Source organism: Balaenoptera physalus (genome assembly GCF_965194825.1).
Source record: "Balaenoptera physalus genome assembly, chromosome: 6".
Taxonomy (NCBI): domain Eukaryota; kingdom Metazoa; phylum Chordata; class Mammalia; order Artiodactyla; family Balaenopteridae; genus Balaenoptera; species Balaenoptera physalus.
In genome coordinates, this window is record NC_138885.1 from 15,757,526 (window position 1) to 15,775,151 (window position 17,626).

The 17,626-nt window shown below is 36.1% G+C and overlaps 1 long non-coding RNA gene and 1 pseudogene across 2 annotated transcripts in view; both read left to right on the top strand.

Annotated features, from left to right (window-relative positions):
• LOC309662807 overlaps positions 1 to 17,626 on the top strand; it is a 619,026-nt gene that overhangs the window by 125,930 nt on the left and 475,470 nt on the right. The gene's annotated exons all lie outside the window — the stretch shown is intronic.
• LOC309662900 (small ribosomal subunit protein uS10 pseudogene) lies at positions 4,923 to 16,399 on the top strand (annotated as a pseudogene). Its single transcript has one exon. The product of its transcript is annotated as a small ribosomal subunit protein uS10 pseudogene (transcript).

The window sequence follows — 17,626 nt, forward strand, 5'->3', positions numbered from 1 at the left end:
GCAGTTAGGATGAAGAAATGGCAAGAGTATTTTTCCTTTTATCCCCTGTCTGGTTTATCTAAAGCTTTGATCCAATTCTGGTAACTGATTTAATCTTTTTCTCCCACTTGGAGGAGAGAAAATATAAACTTTTAACATTTCTGGGCTATCTAAAGCTCACATTTGGGAACGTTTGGTCTCTTTGTTTCTCCTTCCACTGCGAAGAGAGACAACAACCAAAGACATTACCGGACTGCATTCTTTTCTCCTCACTGTAGTTGGATTACCAAAAATAGCTAGAGAATAGCAAGCTGATTCTCCTGGAGTAGATAAATCATTTTTAAATTCCATATGTAACTTTTATCTTTCACGATAGACAGCAATTCAGCTGCTCTTTCATACCGTGGCTAACTTATAGACTCCCAACAAGTGGAGGCTTATCCTTCTCCACCCTTTGAACTTGCCTTTTCCCAAACAAAGTTTTGCCATATTTCAGTGGGTCAAGGTCATGCTAGCACATCCCACTTCTAACACCAACGATGTCAGGGGAGGACTCACAGGAATCAGTACAGTCTTACTCATGACTCTGATTTATTACAGCAAAAGGATACAAAGCAAAATTAACAGAGGGAAAATGTGAAGAAGTAAAGTCTGGAGGAAACCAGGTTCATGCTTTTCTCAGTCCTCTCAGTTACATCAGGCACTATTACTGTCAATTTCTTTTTCTACAGTGTTTAATTAATCCAAGCTTACTCCTTTTACTGTAGACATTGTACCTTCTATGCTTAGAGTTGTTTATTTCTATTTTTGTTTCTGTTTTCATGTCTGCACATTTTTATCTGTGTCCAAAACTCTATTGCACAAATCTGCTCATTTCTATACCTCTGGTGCCTAGAATAGTGTTCCACTTAATATACACCTAATAGATTAATAAATATTTTACTGAATAACAAGTTATAGCTGTCCTGTATGTTTCCCTTCAAGTGGGATCAGATATTTGAATATCTCCTTTTCCTGGAAACAGGCTGTCTTCATAAGATAGTGAAGAAGAAAATATCTTCTAGCCTCAGCATTACATCACTACCATTTTAAAAATGTTGCCTTTATGCTTACTTCATGGTGATTGCTACACATACCTGCACTACCAAGAGCCTGTTTGATCATAGGGCTAAGCTTCCTGCACCTGGAGAAGGCTTTGTTCTTTAACAGTTTCATGCCCATTGTGGGTAACTCACTTATTTCTCTTGACTTCTTGGCATCTCTTGTTTTGTACTTGTATCACTGACTCCACAAACCTAAAATAAAAACAAGAAAACATTTATTCTCAGAAATATTCAGAATATTGCTATCTTATTTTTAAACTCTACATCTGAGCATACACTAATGCAGCTATTCTTCTAAAAAAATCTGGCTAAAGAAGTAGATCTGTGAAGAGAGGCTTGGAAACAAGAAGGGCATTTCTGGGTTGTATAAGAAGTCATCACAGAGAAAGAGTAATTTTTATGTTTGTTTTCATACAAAATGAGGTAAAATTTAGTATATAATATTTCATTCCTCAACTCAAAGACAAGGTTATGAAGAGGTGAGAGGTCATGGGGTTATAGGTATTGCAGGAAAAGGAATTTTCCTTGCTTTTTCTTTTACATAGAACATACACTTTTTTACCCTTTGTAGCAGTGTATTACCCAAGGAGATTACCACACATCTCTCTTGCCAACCTTGTTGCAGTGTTCTGAATAAACAGAGTACACCCTTTTCTCTGTATGCCTGGGAATTTCTTTGGGCTTCGTAGCCATTATCTTGCTACCAGTCAAGGGGTGGCCCCGTCACATAAAATTCTTGCCTTAAATTCTTCTTTCATTTTAGTTTTTCTCTTAGAACTTAATCCTTCTAAGCATCAAGAAGATTAGAGATTGCTACTCTTACTTTTTTTTTTTTTCCTAGTAGGGAGGAAAAGGAACTAACATTGATGTCTTTTGTCGAAGGCTTATCTCAGGATAATTCTTCAGTAGTTCTCCTACATGTTACCTCCTGTCAAATCTGCTCTGAATAGCCTCATATCCACCCACACCCAACTTATCTTACAAGTGGGTTTGGAAGAACAAGTAAAACTATGTCTATGAAAATGCTTCCTAAACTACAAAGATTAATTGAATTAAATGATTGATTTTTGCATAGGTGATTGTAGTATCTGAATACTGTTGATAAGTTTTTTAAAGCAAAAATATTCTTACAAAAACATTAGAAAATATAGAAGGTTGTCACTATTCAGGAAAAAAAAAAAACTACAAGTAATTTATTTAAAACAAAATTTAGTGCATAAAGGAACCGACTGAAAATGACATCAAGAACTTATTCCATTTCCAGAGGAAGCAAAAAACATTTTGTGTTAATATAGAAATACTTATTGCATAGTCCCACCAAAAGCCCCAAATCTAGAGGGGTAAGGAAAGCATGGCAAGTCCATAGGATCTATTATTGACTGAACTGTATCCCCTTGATATTCATATGCTGAAGCTTTCACCCCCAATGTGATTATATTTGGAGGTGGGGCCTTTAAGGGGTTAATTAAGATTAAATGAGGTCATATGAGTGGGACCCTAATCTGATAAGACTTGTGTTCTTATAAAAAGAGGAAAATACACCAGGGATGTATGGACACAGAAAAAAGGCCATGTGAAGACACAGCAAGAAGTTGGCTGTCTGTAAGCCAAGGAGAGAAGCTTCAGTAGAAATCAATCCTATGGGCATCTTGATCTTGAACTTCCAGCCCAGGAATTGTGAGAAAATTAATTTCTGTTATTTAAACCATTCTGTCTGTGGTACTTTCTTCTAGCAGCCCTAGCAAACTAATACAGGGTCCATAGGAACTACCTCACTTAGATTTATCTTCAAATTCATGATTCAACTGATTTTAATTTTAAAGCAAGTGCTTTCAGAGGTTTCTCTCTGTCCAAGTCTGACTTCCTTATACGGAACATATAAAAAATCAACAATTAGTTCAGCAGCTTCCCCAGAAATAGAGAACACTCAATCATGTCTATGGAACTCTCTCCACATTTCTCAGATGTTAGCTCTCTTAAGAAGTAATACAGTTTAAATTCATTGATCCTTCATTATAAACCCTGGCTTAGTATGAAGAACAGGCTGATAGATAGGAGCTACTAAGACGTTTTGTGAGGCAAAGTAGATATCATGAGCACTTGATTTTTGAGTTTATAAGGATAAATAAATAATAGAAGATAGCAAGAAATATATTTAGAAATTGAAACACTGCATAATCTTGCACACTCTTATGTATGCATAAGAATAAATATACAAATAAATGGAATGAAATAGAAAATTCAGAAAAAGTTATTTAAATTCATCCAAGAATAAATAAATTTGAGTAGAAAAAAATGTAAAGGGTATATGCTTTCATACTCAGAACACTTTTCCTGGAGATCACATCCAATCTGTCAGCTTTAAAAAATATATCTCTATGCTCACAACGTTCAGATCTCTATATCAAGCCTAGACTAGCCTCTTCAAAGCCCAGTGTTTTCCTCAGTAAATTATTTTACAAAAATTATGAGCTAATATTTAAAAAAAACAAAGATCTTTACCTTACATTGCACATAAAAATAATGTTAGATGTATAAAAGAGTTGAACATAAGAAATAAAATGGGAAAATAGGAAAAAAAAAAAAGAAACTAAGCTGTGGAGATAAATCACTTGTGTTATGAATTACAGGTGAATTTGTCACCTCGGTAATGTGGACACAGGTGATGTTTTACTTTACTGCTCTCAGAAGTTTGATACAGTCTCTCACTTTACGATTAGAGATTAGCTAAAAGCAAATAATGGAAGGGCCATGGAAATATCAGATAAAAAATATAATTAAAAATGAAAGAAGCTCTTTGAGGAAGACGCCGTCGCCACTGCAGAGGAGCCTTGGGTCACACGCTACTGCTCCTGACTCACTGCTCTTCACTTTTGCTGAGAACAAGTCAGTCAGGAAGACGTGCTACAGCCATGGCTTTTAAGGAGAGCGGAACAAGTCTCTTTTTGAATTATGGTTTTCTCAGGGTATATGTCCAGTAGTGGGATTTCTGGGTCGTATGGTAGTTCTATTTTTAGTTTTTTAAGGACCCTCCATACTGTTCTCCATAGTGGCTGTATCAATTTACATTCCCACCAACAGTGCTAGAGGGTTCCCTTTTCTCCACACCCTCTCCAGCATTTATTGTTTGTAGATTTTTTAATGTTGGCCATTCTGACTGGTGTGAGGTGATACCTCATTGTAGTTTTGATTTGCAGTTCTCTAATGATTAGTGATGTTGAGCATCTTTTCATGTGCCTCTTGGCCATCTGTATGTCCTCCTTGGAGAGATGCCTATTTAGGTCTTCTGCTCATTTTTAAATCAGTTTCATTGCAGCATTATTTACAATAGCCAGGACATGGAAGCAACCTAAATGTCCATCAACAGAGGAATGGATAAAGAAGATGTGGCACCTATATACAATGGAATATTACTCAGCCATGAAAAGAAATAAAATTGAGTTATTTGTAGTGAGGTGGATGGACCTAGAGTCTGTCATACAGACTGAAGTAAGTCAGAAAGAAAAACAAATACTGTATGCTAATGCATATATATGGAATCTAAAAAAAAAAAAAAAATGGTAGTGATGAACCTAGGGGCAGGACAGGAGTAAAGACGTAGACATAGAGAATGGACTTGAGGACACAGTGGGGGAGGGGGAAGCTGGGACGAAGTGAGAGAGTAACACTGACATATATACACTACCGAATGTAAAATAGATAGCTAGTGGGAAGCAGCCGCATAGCACAGGGAGATCAGCTCGGTGCTTTTCGACAACTTAGAGGGGTGGAATAGGGAGGGTGCGAGGGAGACTCAAGAGGGAAGCAATTATACTCCAATAAAGATCTATTAAAAAATGAAATAAAATAAAAAATAAAGATAGCAGAAAGAATCCCGTGGAGACACAGGTGGTGATTCACCAGATTAGAATCACCCTCACCAGCAGCAACATGAAGTCTTTGGAGAGGGTATCTGCTGATCTGATCATTGGTGCAAAGGAAAAGAATCTCAAAGTGAAAGGACCGGTTCGGATGCCTACCAAAACTCTGAGAATAACTACAAGGAAAACTCCTTGTGGTGAAGGTTCTAAGACTTGGGATCGTTTTCAGATGAGGATCCACAAGCGACACACTGACCTGCACATCCTTCTGAGATTGTCAGGCAGATCACTTCCATCAGTACTGAGCCAAAAATCGAGGTTGAAGTCACCATTGCAGAGGCTTAAGTCAACATTTTTAATAAATTGATAATCAGTTGTTAAATTTTGTTGACTTTTATTTATAATGCTGACAGGTCTTAGGAATAGAGTTGTGCTATGGAATTCATTCCACCTTTTAAGCAGAATAATTAAAATTAGATGGACAGCCAAAAAAAGAAAGAAAGAAAGAAAAATATTAGGGACTTCCCTGGCTGTCCAGTGGTTAAGACTGCCTTCCAATGCAGGGGGTGTGGGTTCGATTCCTGGGTGGGGAGCTAAGATCCCACGTGCCTTGTGGCCAAAAAAACAAAACATAAAACAGAAGCAGTATTGTAACAAATTCAGTAAAGACTTTAAAAATTGTCCACATCAAAAAAATCTTTAAAAAATATTGGATTCATTCAAACAAATAACCAATATCAAACAATTCATTAATTAGTATTTATCACATATTCACTCCATAGCATTACACTGGTAATGACGTATTGAGTAAGACAGGCAATGGACCTGTTGTAATTGAGTTTACATTTTTAGGTTGAGGATAAGCAAAATGTGAAAGATGAAATTTATGAGTATAAACATCAAAAAAGAAGGTAATTTGGAAAAAAAATGTAACATCTGAAAAAGTAGCACATTAAGCTATTCTTAACATTCTCATTACAGTGTGAATTAGATCTTTTAAATATTTTATTATTAAAAACACAGCTTTTGGGGAGGTTATAAGAGAGAGGAGAGATATAGGTGTCTTGAGAACCAATGGTATTATTTAATACTATGAAAGTCCAGATGGACAGAGAGGGTTTAAGAGGGAAGAATTAAAACAATTTCTCCTATTTCACAAATAGACCTTTGGAGAAAAGGCCTAGGTTTGGGATGACAAGAACTTGTATTTTATCCATAAAATGTCACTCTAGCTGCATAACTTGGGGAACTTTCTTGGTTCTGCAGGCCTCATTTAAACAAACAAACAAAAAGTTGATTGACCTACCAATCACATTTTCTGTAGGCCCTGAATTAACATATAGAGAGCTTCCTACAGATATACGTCCTAAGGTTATAGAGTAATCAGTTATTTTCCAATTAGATAAATGCCGGCTGCTACAATGACTATTATACCTTCACAGGGTTGTTATGATTTGATGTAATAGAATTCTGATGAAGTGGCACAATAGAAGACAGTTTATATTTTTATATCTCACTAACTGCTCATTTTATGCAACTGTATAATTCCTTTAACTTCAAGTATATAAAGAAGCTAACTGTACTGTCTTCTTTTCCGTCTTGTTTCCATACTAGAGAGGGGAATTTCTCATCATCCAATTGTGTAATAAATAATGTCATGCTGTTTCTGCTTCTAGGAGGTTTCCTAAGTATCAAACAGCTGCAGAACAAAGATGGAAAGGGAGAGAGATAGGGAGATAGAGAGTGAGAGAACACAGCATGATACCAGAAGGGAATTACCCATGCAACTATGGACATTACTAGGTTATGAAAACCCAGGGTATTGGGACTTCCCTGGTGGTCCAGCGGTTAAGAATCTGCCTTCCAGTGCAGGGGATGCAGGTTCGATTCCCTGGTCAGGGGACTAAGATCCCACATGCCGCCAGGCAACTAAGCCTGTGTGCTCTAGAGCCCGCGCACCACAACTACAGAAGCCCCACATGCCACAACTAGGACCTGATGGGGCCAAAAATAAAATAAATAAATATTAAAAAATAACCCAGGGTATCAAATGACAGGTCCCAAAGATAATTTGGATATGTCTGGAAAAAGGGTAGTTTGGTAACATTGGGAATTTCTGTTGATAATTACATTTTTAAGTAAATAAATAATGCTGATGCAGTCTTTGCAGAGTTTCTTAGGTAGCCAGCTTCCCTAGCCCCTGCCAGCACTGTTTAAAGTAACTAACTAGCTAACTAACAGCCTTTATGGCTGCAAACAGATAGGTAAGAGAGAGAAAGGAATTAGAGTGGTGGTACTGCCAACTGAAGTTGGGTGATCAATAAGAAGATAGCTGCCATAATTGTAACATAAACCAATAGAGGAGAGCACAAAATAAAATTTAACTTATAGAGAATATTTATAAAATAAGATGTATTCAAATATGGACTACATTGCCAAGTACTGTAGTATTGTACTACACCCTATTAAGAAAAATGAGAAAGACAAAGAGAAATGGTTCCTTGCTCTTAAGGACGAAACTTTATTTGAGGCAGCAATAGCTATCAAGGTAAATTTAAATGGCTTGAGTACAACTTCAAGGGAACATGTTCTAGAACATCTTGGAATAATTCAGAACATACTTAGGTACACCTAAGTTGTGTGGGAATAAAACCAAGGGTGTTAGATCGAGCTAAGTCAGGATGAATCCGGAACTTTGTTTTTGAGGTCTACTAAGATGGGTCCTGAAGAAAGTTTAGGATATAAGTGGACTGATTTAAGTCTAGCACAGTATCTTCCACTTGGAGTGTTCAACAGTAACTTTTAAATGGGTGAAAAATGGGGAAATTTGCTGACTAAAGGTAAGAATATGGTCTTATGTGTCCAGATAACATTTTTTGTTGTTGTTGTTTTGCTGTTGTTGTTGTTTCTACTGTGACTTATGGGCGAGTGGCAATAAATAGAATTCTGGCTACTTTCAAGCCATAGTGGATCGTGAATACAAGGCTGATTATTTTCATGCTGATCCTTCTATAAGGAAAGATAATTACGAAAATAATGATGTTTAAAAAAAAAAGAATATAAAAGAAAAAAAGAATAGTTTAAGACACCATAGCAAGAGGTTCTAGGCTATGACAGCAACTCCATGGACAGTTATAGAACAATTCCTTCTCAACATTTCATCATTGTCCCTTCAACCTCCAAGTGAAAAAAGAAAAAAATTAGAAAGCTTATCCCATTTATCAAGGAAACTTTATTGTCACCTAAGGCCAAAGTAATTTTATGCTCCTCGGAACACTGTAACACAATAAGCTGATTGCCTTTGAAGTACTTTTCTTATGCATATCAATTTAAACTGAATTCAGGAAAAAGTTCCAAGGAATTCACCTTCAAACCTAAAAATAAATTATATGTATAAGCATATACATATACACATAACTATATCACATACAGTTATATGTAATATGTATATACTCATATATAATTTTATGTAATAAATTTAATCATATATGTAAAATTTGGGCAGAGGAAGTATGGGCAGGTAAGCATCAGGCATATTGCAAATGACTATTATTGTTCTTGACGTAGTCATAACTTGAAGGATTTTAATGAAAATAATCCAAGTTTTAATAGCTTGTTACGGGTATTATGTTTGATTTTATCTAAATCCTTACATAAGGCTCACATGTCAGATACAATAGTTCTGATGAATAGAACTTAGAGTTGCACTGCCATAAATAAACTACCTCTCTTTGAACACTTACCTTACTTCACATTATCTTTATTTGTATAGTATTGTCAACCAATACAGTATCCGTGTCTCTAAGAGATATTTATACTCCCATTCCCTTTAAATGTACTCAGCGGAGCCACAAGGCAGGCTAGAAGACGCCCCAGACTGCTGAAACTGCTTAGCTGCAACACACACACAGAAGCAGAGGTCATCCCCTCGGTCATTGAAAATATTGTCATTTGTTCCCTGGGGAAATTTAAACCTGTAAAGACATGTTACAATTGGGAAAATGCCAGTCTGTGCTATATGTCTTTCCTTCCCTACTCCTCACATTTTCACTCTAATATGGGATTGGAAAAGTTCAATGCACATCCATTAACACCTTGAAAAGCCTTTTTCTTTTCCTTCTCCCATTCTCTAAACATTAGAGTCATAAATTATTGTCTTGAATTTGCTCTTCTATGAAAATGTTTACTTAATTTTCTTTACCTTGCAATTTCTTCCGTGTATATGCCCTTGGGAGAGTTTAATAAATATTTCTTTACTATTCCTTGAATTAAATTGATCCCAGAGTACTGTTTAGGAGGTTATATTTATTCTTTACAGTTTTTCACGTTGAGTCCCTAATATAAAGTGTTCATAGGATCTCCTCTCGAGCATATCTAATTCTCTGAGCCTTTTAATCCCTGTGTCCACTATCTGTCACAGCGGTTAGGGCATTTCTGGTTTCCACTTGTTGGTTCTATTTCCAAGGGTCTTTTCCGGAGTGTAAAATCCTATAAAATGGAAGACGGATCTCCCATGAACAATCTCACCTTTATCCAATTTCATGTTTAAGCCCCTTGATCTGGAAGTCTCGGAATCCATTCATATAAATACACTCCCAATTCTTGCTTGTACTTAATGGCTAGCTCTGCAGGTCATTTAGTGTACAGTCTTCTTCTTCCTTTCAAGGTCCAGCACTTCTTTGACTCTATTATGTTGTTTTAATGATGTAATGGCCAAAAAGTAATTGAGAGCAGATTAATAGACGTTTCTAATCATCTTCCAGAATGGGGATAGCACTGGCCTTCAATAGGGAGGAGGGGGACAATAGTAAATGCCATGGGAACTCAAGATTTTTAAATGCATCACCCCAGATGTCACTAAATTCAAATCTTAGAGTTTCCTTCCTTCCCAATCAGAGTCTGACTTTGGGGTGGGACACCTGCTTTGTTAATTGTATCTACAGTATTCATTGTTCCCATCAACATCCATCCAGTTACATGGCCTTATAATTTCTGTTTTCTCTGTTAATCAGAAGTATCTAAAGCATTGTACGCCAGTGTATTTCCCTTTCACTGGTATACAACCCAGAACAGGAGAAAATTTGATAAGGCCATGAGACATAATTTTATATTTGAGAATTTGGGGGATTGGCATAGCTATGCTTATCTCAGTTCTGCAGAACCATTGATGCTACATCTCCCTGGAGAAAGAAACCTGGAACTAAGATTTTTGTTCTTACCTAAAAACGCTTCAAGTCCTCAATTATCTTCAGTAGCCTGATAGTCGTATGATTAGCTGAACGTGTATTCCCTTATATCACTGCTAAGTTTTACTTCAACAGAAACCTTTTGAAAACCTTTGGATATGAACATTTTCATACATAGAAATCTGCTGAGACTAGTTATGCGTTTAGCTTAATGATTCTTATTATCATTTAATTAAATGGGATTTAAAACTGGGGCAAGTACAACAAACTGGAGACTGAACGAGTTTATTGTTTGTATTATTCTAGAAAATTCTTTTCAATATTTTCTAATGATTAAACTCAAGTTAAATTGTAATGTAGAAGACATTTGTCACTAGCTTTTTTCTGTCTAGCTTTAAGAATTGTCCCTACTCCTGGAATGATTCCACGTCCTCAGATTTCTATATTTTGGTGCATGGAATGATACTATTAATGTTTTCTTAGTGACAAAAACTAGTGGTAACATTCTGGATTTCTTTTTGTTTATTTTTTCAAAACAATAATTTAAGAAACAAAAGAAAAGCCAACAATAACCAAAAACAAACAAGAATACTTTTTTTTTGGTCAGCTATTGCTATATGATAAAGCACCAGAAACCTCAGGGACATACATCAGTACAGAATTACATATTATCATTCTAACAGGCCTCAGTGTGGGCTTCCAGGGAAGAAGGTAGAGACCAAGAAACAATATACATAGTATATTACCTTACTGATAATTTGAGATATCAACTGGACAAACAAATTCCATTTACCTTTTAAGACATTTGAGAAAGTCAAAAGAATAAAAGCTATTTATTTATTTGAAATATTTATCTAATGTCTTTGTGTCATGTGCCAGACATTGTGCTCAATCCCAGAAATGCAAAGTTGAGTAAAGGAGACACATTATCTTCCTTTGGGAAGCATACATTATGATGAGTACAAGAATGAATGTTCAAATTAAAACCTGGATTCTCACTCCGCAAACTTTTTTACCTGTGGCTAAATTTAAATTGGTGTAAATTTACATAAGTAAATTGTCATTTACTTATGTAAAGTAAATGAAAAAGAGATTTTAAAAAATTTAACTCTTTTTTAATTTTATTTTATTTTTTGTAACTCGTAAATCTATAAGATGATAAAACCCAGAATTAATCTTATCCTGTCCCTTACTTGCTTGTCATTTTGAGCAATTCACTTACTTTACCCTCGTCATTTTTCTTATATGTAATGTAAGTGTGATTGGTCATCTTGATTCTCCCAGCTGAAAATATTCTCTCATTCTTCCTTGGTGCCATTTATAGATTAACCTCTTAAATTTCTGCCCTTACCATTTTCTCTATTTCTTTCATCAGCATCAGGTTAAAAGAAAGGCAGAAAAGTAACAGGATTTCCTATTTGTTTTAGGTCATTTTTAAACTCCAGTGTTTATCACCAGCTTATTTGTCTGTTCAAGTTTACCATCGTTGAAATTCCACAGTGCTCTGTGAATCTCTTCAGTAAGATTTTATCTGCTTTGCAGAGGTAGATTAAATATGGCTACAAATTCTGTCATGCTCCCCACATTGGGCATGGAGTTTATTTCCTTATCTCTTAGGTCTAGACTAGCCCCATGACTGCCTAACCAGTAGAATACAGTAGAAGTAATGGTATGCAATTTCTGGTAACTCTTTAAAAGGACTTGTAAAATCTGTTACATCCTTTTCGGAAAGCTGCGTCTTGTGATACCACCTCTCAGAACCCTGCCATGCTCTGAGAAGCACAAGCCACATGCAGAAGCCATAATGAGAGCCCCAGATAAGATCATGGTCAACATCCCTGGCTAAGCACTCAGTTGACCACCAGCAGGAAATGGCAGCCATGTGAACGAGTCATCTTGGTTGTCCAGCTCATCAAATGCTCAGCTGGCTCTAGCTTCAGTTGGTATCTAATTCCAGCTACATGAAGAACACTGTTACTGTGGCCAAGCTCGTACTGCTTACCACATGACAGGCCAGAACATGGAGAGATGAGTTGCTGGGGCAAGCTGACAGACTGAGAAGACGGTGGACTTGTGTCCCAAAGAACCATGTTGCCTGAGTTAGAATTCAGACTTCTTTTATACTAAAAAGGGAAGGAGTAAAGTCAAACATTTCCTGGTTCTGGTCAGCCTCCAGAGGGGATATGTTCATTTCTTCCTTCTTGCAGTCATTCACAGGTGGGCCAGGTCAAGATGTTTCCTATGATCTAAGCAAAGGTATTTTAGCTTAATGCTCATTACCCGAGAGGCAGGGTTCCCAGAGATGGGCCATTATGCACAGTTTAAGCTTATAGACAGCATTCCTTTAGTGATTAACCTGGAGTAGAATCCAAAGTTTCTTCCCTATTACACTTCCTAGTCAGTTCTATCAACCCCCAGAAATGTGAAGGATAATAGTAATTTATTGATGTAAGCTATTACATTTTGGAGGTGTTTTATTATGTTATAATGCGTAACAGAAACAGGCATCTTTGGAGCTACTTGTTTTCATGTGTGAATTCCCAAGGCCCCATGTTTAATTTTCTATTCACAATTTTGTATTTTTTCTGTAAGGAGTTTTCCTCCAATTGCATAAGCTTCCATCAGATACACAGGATGTGCCCAGCTCCCTTGCTTTCTGTAAAGTTTCTTCTTGGTTGTGTAACCTCTCTTTAGCTAGTGACCTCTAAGTTACTTACTTTGGGTTCAAGTTAGCCCTCTTTAGAGAAAATATATCCCCATATGTTTGTGAAAAGAACAGCTTATAGCAGCTTATAAAAGAAATGCATGGATATCATCTAGCCCATGGGCTTGTTTGGGGTTTACATTCTGTACTCGGTAAACATTTGCGTTTCTGCTCTCAGCTCTGTCTTCAGTGTTAGCCCTATTGATGACTGCCTTGCAGAGTGACACTGATGACTTCAGTTGACACACTCACCCCATCTCTGCCCCACAGTGGATCCAGGTCACTGAGAACATAAAATCTTCACTTGGTGTTAGTTCCCAGGGCTCATTAGGCTTAAGTCTTCTAAGCACCAGAATTTGATTACTATGGGCAAGACTAAATCCCTGGTGGTTGTTTTTAAAAGATATTGCTTACAACAATGGTGTGTTTAATTAACACAATTTATATCAAGTCACACAGACACTTTTACATACTCTCACACTGTAGCATATTTACCCAAAGTAGACAACCTAATTACTTGAGAAAATTGGCTGTTTCTGCTGAACTGGAGTGTTATAAGAAAAAAGAACTCCAATTATAAAACACAGAAGGATGGAAAAATGACAATTTCTTGTTATTTTTGTTTTGTTTTTAAAATGTTAATCAAGATATAGACTCCACGACTATTGTGGAGTTTAGTACAAGTGAATGAATAAATCTCTTCGATGTGGATCAAAGGGGAGATTCATCTTTTCTGGCTTATCTAGAATCCAGAAATCCTGAGAAATTATTGCTGAGTATCCAGTACCTGGTGACAAAGGAGGGCAGCACTGGCTCTCTATTATCCACATAGAGAAGTTGAGTGCTCTGCATGTGGATGACAGAGGGAAGAAGGGAAATTTGTCGGGAAGTCATTTAATCAAATTTGGAAGGGGTACGATAAATTTAATCATTACCAACAACAACAAAAAATTAGAGTTAAATAAGAGGAAATTATTAAATTTAACTTCACTTCTGGTGGCCCTTTTTATTTTTCTGGTGGTGGTATTAATATAATATTTAATGTATCATTACAGTTTGTTTTTTGAATTGAGCTATAATTTACATATAGCATTATACTATTGTTAGGGGTATAACATAATGATTCAATATTTGAATATACTGCAAAATGATAGCCACACTAAGTTAACATCTGTCCCCATGCATAGTTACAATTTTTTTTTCTTGTGGTTAGGACATTTAACATCTACTCTCTTAGCAACTTTCAAATATGCATTATAGTATTATTAACTATACTCTAGTAGCCTTTCTTGATTCTATTTTTCTAAGGCAAACTTCTTAGGAAGGAAAAAACAAGGAATGGACAGGAAAGTTGGAATTGATTTTTCAAATATTGAGGAAACCATATTTTTTCACAGCGGTCATCTATTTAAATGATATTTTTAAAAATCTATTATTTTATTAATTTTAACTAAATAGTAACCCCCGGGTTGTTCAGAGCAATATAAGATACAAAGAAAACAGTATTTTATTCTTCCACAAATATTTATTGAATAGTTATGTTCAGCACACTATGCTTGGTATCAAACTGAATAAGGCTGGCCGCCTGCCACTTTGCTTTGTCTTCTGCCTCCAGGACCCACCTCCCTTTCTCTTATTGGTGAAAGGCACCTCCCTCCTAATGACAAATTGTGTTTTCTTTGTTTGACAAGGGATTCCCGAAGACGAGGTCTGTTGGGCATAGATACCTTTGGGCTGCCTGGGACAGTGGCCCCTGGGGAGGTTTGAGGATGAGAGTCTCCCAAGACACTAAACCCAGCTCAGGTCACCAATAGGTTTGGAGGGCAGAGAGCCCCAGCTTTTCTTCTGCCTGCTCTTTTTGCCTTTGCCCTTGTGCCCCTGTATGCACTTTTTCTTATTTTTTTTTTTTCCCCACCAGCACATCCTACAAAGAAGAAAACGAAAGGTACAGCTCATCACACCATACATGAGAGGCATGGAGCAACCACTTTCTCCCCAAGTCCTTTCTCACTACATTAGAATGTATCCTGAGCCTGATTCAACATCTAAGTGGAACATCATAGCAAAAGGGCTATTTTGATTATAAAACATCCTTAATGTATACTCAAACACTTGCATAGCTTATGTCATATGTTTATGCTCTATAAAGCCATGCATTTTGGTTTCATTTATTGAATTTAACCATCAGGATGGACCTGGTACATCACGCTAAAAGCATTTCATAGATAAGGACTCTCGCTAGTAAAGTCCATCGGTATGTTTGTAAGGACGCTTGTTACTTGCAATTTACAAGGGGATTGGTGAGGTAATCTTATTCTTCCTTACCCAGATTGGTTAGAGATAAAATAGATTGCAGGCCCCAGCTAACATGCTCCCTTCCAAATGGGAAAATCAGAAAGAGAGATTATTTAGATGGTTAGATAGATTGTTTGGAAAAATTAATAGAATGGTTTATTAAGGTCTTTAGGACTTTGTTTCCCATGTTTTATTTTAAGAGTTGTCTTTGGAATCGCTGCAATATGAATACAAATCCTGACTCCACCATCTTGGGCAAGTTATTTAAGCTTTATCAGTAACAATTTTCTCATTTAAAAATTATGAGAAACAAAAACATTGACCCCACAGCATTGTGAGGATTAAATAAGGTAGCAAACTCTGAGCACAATGCTAAACCTATGCTAGATGTTTAATAAATATTTTTACCATTTCCATTCTATACAGATTCCCTGTGTTCTCATCCAGATTCACTTGGTGAACCACAAGGCTGATCTTTTCAGTTACTTATTGCCTCATGACTTGGTCTTGCATGGCATATATTTCTTTCCCACACCTCAAATACCTCAATACTCCACATAACCTCTCCTCTGGTTACTCATTTTTTAATATTTCGTAGTTTTGATTCCCCACTCAGATTATAAGCTTCGTGAGTACTGGAGACATGGCTAAGGTATTTTTTTTCTTCAAATTTCTCCCATAATACCATGTACACAAACTGAACATTTATAAACCTATTTTTTCTTTTATAATCAGTTTTGATGGCACCAGAGAAACATATCTGAAAAAATTATTTTATTTTTCTGTGTTTTTAAAAATATCTCAGGGGATAAGAAGGTTATCAGAATTACTAGTAGTGCCATGATAATTTTTATATGATAGTTTTCTCTTTAATTCAGAAGATGGTTGATAAAAATTCAATTATTTTCTTTAGATGCAAATGGTTATCATAAAAATGCTATTCTAATTCTCTGGAGATAATTAACACTTTATCTCAGTTAGACTGCCTTTTGCTGCAAAGATGTTATCTAATTTATTATAAATGTTTAAACTTTACAGCATGTCTAATTGCCATTAATTTCCAACCTCCTAAAATATTGAGAATAATCGAGAGTATAGTCTTTGGAGTATGCTAATTATTTTTGATAGAAAAGGATTTTAATTTTATTTTTAATTAAATTAATTTAAATAATTGGAATTGATACCAGGCTCCAGGCTATCAGGAGGAACATTTGTAATCTAAATCATAAACAGTCTGGATTTGTCACCATAAAAGTAGCAATCAAAAAGTCAATGATCGGGCTTCCCTGGTGGCACAGTGGTTGGGAGTCTGCCTGCTAATGCAGGGGACACGGGTTCGAGCCCTGGTCTGGGAAGATCCCGCGTGCTGCAGAGCGACTGGGCCCATGAGCCACAACTACTGAGCCTGCGCGTCTGGAGCCTGTGCTCCGCAGCAAGAGAGGCCGCGATAGTGAGAGGCCCGCGCATCTGCGATGAAGAGTGGCCCCCGCTTGCTGCAACTAGAGAAAGCCCTAGCACAGAAACGAAGACCCAACATAGCAATCAATCAATCAATCAATCAATAAATCTTTAAAAAAAAAAAGTCAATATCTCATAAAATGTGAGTAAAAATTAAAATTAAAATGCAAAATCTAACAGTCAGAAAACAGGATCATAAAATAAAAATGGAGATTACTATGTAGACTCACCATACAAAAATGATATGAAATATTTATAAAGGAGAATAAAATTGCATATGGATAAAATTAGGAAGAAAATATACCTGAATAGATATCACTTGATAGGAAAATTAAAATATGTGAAAAGAATACAGCCAATAGAAAAGGATGAAAGACACTGAAACAGACCTACACATAAGAAGGAACTTGATATATGACAGAGGTGGTATTGCAATTACTCTAAAGTGATGGTCTCTACAACAAATGATGCTGGGGTCACTGGATATTTACATGGGGAAGAAAAAGTTATATTTATTTATTTATTTTTAATTTTTATTTATGTATTTTTGGCCATGCCTTGCGGCTTGTGGGATCTTAGTTCCTTGGCTAGGGATTGAGCCCACGCCCTCAGCAGTGAAAGTGCGGAATCCTAACTACTGGACCACCAGGAATTCCCTAAATAGTTTTATTTAGTCTTCCCCTTCACACTATTATACCAATCAACTTTGTGTTCATCAAAGCCTCAAATATGAAAAGCAACACTTAAAACTCTTTAGAAGAAAATATTTAAGGATATAATCATTACCTTTGGGTATAGAATGAACTTTTAAAACAGATACAAAAGAACACAAGAACCGATTGATATATTTAATTGTATTAAAGTTGAAAGAAAAAAAGTATAATCTAATTAACAAACAACAACAAAAAACTTGTTTATCTAAAACCATCATGAAGAAATGAAAAGTCATAGCCTTGCAGAAGGATCTGCAGTATATACAATAACGATTAGTATTACAAATATATTTCTTTTAGATTTCTACAAAGATAGCTTAAAATTTAC